Source organism: Gadus macrocephalus, chromosome 16 (genome assembly GCF_031168955.1).
Source record: "Gadus macrocephalus chromosome 16, ASM3116895v1".
Taxonomy (NCBI): domain Eukaryota; kingdom Metazoa; phylum Chordata; class Actinopteri; order Gadiformes; family Gadidae; genus Gadus; species Gadus macrocephalus.
In genome coordinates, this window is record NC_082397.1 from 8,555,071 (window position 1) to 8,557,773 (window position 2,703).

The 2,703-nt window shown below is 42.2% G+C and overlaps 1 long non-coding RNA gene across 1 annotated transcript in view; it reads left to right on the forward strand.

Moving 5' to 3' along the window:
* The first annotated feature begins 673 nt into the window (after positions 1-673).
* The window catches only part of LOC132473927 (uncharacterized), a 3,487-nt gene continuing 1,457 nt past the window's right edge, over positions 674-2,703 (forward strand). Inside the window, exon 1 of the long non-coding RNA XR_009529500.1 lies at positions 674-1,210. This is a non-coding gene — a long non-coding RNA (uncharacterized LOC132473927). The remainder of the gene's footprint in view (positions 1,211-2,703) is intronic.

The following is a 2,703-nucleotide window of genomic DNA, read 5'->3' on the forward strand; positions in this document are numbered from 1 at the left end:
AATTTAACTATTAAGGTTTAATTGCTGATACGTTAAACAAAAACGGGGAAATAAATCCATTACAACCAGGGCAAGTTACAGAAGTGATTATTGTTTGTGTTGTGTTTTGTCTAAGATGCGCTTCTTTTTATCCAGAAGTGGTGTATTCTACCACCGGCACACAACTGCAACCAGAGGAACATAGATCATGCTGTTGTTTAGAAAAGAGCTGCTCATCCTATGCTTACCTGAGCACACATGGAGAAGTCCTACTAGAAATGCTACTCCAATAGAAGTAGGAGACATTATTCAACGTCCCTCGGATGAAAAAAAATGTCTGGCGTGATCCAAATTATTCAGAATTCAATCCAAACATCCGCTCCTTCATAATCTTGACGTCAAAATCCAAAACACAATAATCCAGAAATAAAAAAGCTTTTGTTGGAGCGCACAAAAGCAATGACGAGTTTGAAGTAAAACCCGATGTACAAGTGATCTGCTTGCTTTGGCTTTGTATGAATGAAAATCTAATAACCCAAGAAATAAAAAGAAAAACGAGTTTTCAAATGTTAAAATCTGAATTTGCGCTCTTTTGATTCGAATCAAAAATCGTGAGCCTAAAGTGAACGGGAGAACCACATGAAGATAAATCCTTTGGTTTGATTCATATCCCTTCTGCGCTCAGTATCCACACGTTTCTCTTTATTAATTTAGGTTATTTCCTTTGTGCAAAAATTAAAAAGCAAAAAACACTGCTATTCAAGTTGCAGGCGAGCGTCCGTTGTATTCCACGCCGGGTTCCTGGGAGTCACATTATTTCAGTCCTCTTTTGAATCTGTCAGTGGAGATCGGAAACTTTTTAAGTTGCTGTCCTCGGCTCCGTTACAACGCTCCCGTGTCGGTAACTCCCTTCATCCAAAAACGACCGAATTCAAATCCAACTTTGCCATCAGTTTGTTGCGGTGAGTTCTGCTGCAAGATTCTAGTGATCCCCCAAATGCGCGTAGACCCCCGAACCTCAGCGGAGGGAGCACGACTTCACGTTCAGCGCGTTTCATTCAGGAGAGCGGAATGCCTCGTCAATTGGTATGTGCCATTCTACCCCCCCCCCCCCCCCCCCTCAGTAGAGCGAACAATGTATCCCAGGGAGGAAATTTAACCTCTTCCAGCCTGGATCCCACCCCGGCGCACGGTGGGTTGATGTGTTTGGAGCTCTGAGAGGGAATACAAGGTAAAAGCACACGTTTTCACTTCTGCTTCACTGTCTTTCATTCTTCCACCTGAGATTGGTTTTATAAAAATAGGATATCAAGGTTCAGCTCAACCTTGGGTATAGAAAGTTACTGTTTTTCTTCTGCCATGGAAAGGGCAAATTTAAAATACCAAAACCAGAAATGAAAATTAATATTGGTAATTTATGTCAATGTTATATCAGTTACATCTTAACATTTAATTCTACAAACTAAATAATTTAATCAAAGACAAATTTGACCTATAACTATTGCATAGGCTTCTATGTATACATTATATTTAATATGGGCCTATTTTAAGTGGCATACTTATTTATTTATTGATATATTTATATAAAGTCTTATTTATTAAGACTATATTATATTATCAAGACCAAACATGAAGTAATAAAAAATATGGTTCAGATAAAATGATGTAACATGCTACAGGAGAGAAGCCCAAATGTTAGGCTTTTATTTAGGGCTATAGAGGATGTGAATATAACAAAAAGGGGCTTTTTCTGCACCCACACCAGCGAACCCAGGCTACTCAGTTCATGTCTCGCCTGGTGACCCTCCCAACATTCATTACCAAACAGCGCCCTCCAGTGGAATTTCCGCTATATTGTAGGACATACACACAAAGAGCGCAGAGGAGTTTTGTCGCGGTATGCTGAATGTAACAACAATCAACTAAACCACGTCCATCAACTGCTGTTATATTCTCTCCCCCACCCCCCTACACAAACACGATAATTATGGTTGTTTTTTCATCTTCGCAAGTCTGAACACTTTTAAACCCGTTCGTCCACAGCCCACTTATTTTGTTTTAGTGTTTTCTTAGCGGTGTGGGCTGCGTTGATCGCATGCATCGCACTTCCAACTGGCACATTTTCTCCGGGGCCCCAGGGTGGGGGGGGGAATTGGATAGAGAAATTATCAGCGGGAAGTCCACTTAGAGAACAGGCAGCATGGGGCCCGGCAGGGTGGAGGCTGCAGACTGAGGGGAAGCCCATGAAGAGACCATGCAGAGAATGAAGACGCAATCACACTCAAATGCTGAAGAGGAACACACTGCCCTCTGAGGACGCGTACGCCTCGTGTAACAGCACAGTCCCAATTAACAACTGTCGGAAATAAAGTCAACTTGATTAAAAAGATATGAGCAACCAGACAGTGCCCTTAAATCTCAATGAAATAAACGAATGATTGCTTTCTGCAATGCAGTGCCGGCCCTAGGTTCTGACTCCCAGTCATAATGTGCTGTGTGTTCAATCCCCCCAAGACAACAGCGCTAACCTATACGCACTCCTGAAGCAGGAAGCCTAACCTCTTCCTCTTAATTAATTCAATGTGACCTTGATTAAAAGCAACTTCCAAATCACTCATCCGTTTGTTTGTGTTCTGCGGCTGGCCTCCTTTCCACCGAAAGGCGCGTCACGGGCAAGCACTATGCAGGGTTTTCCTCCCTCGCTCAAAAGGCACACTGAAATAA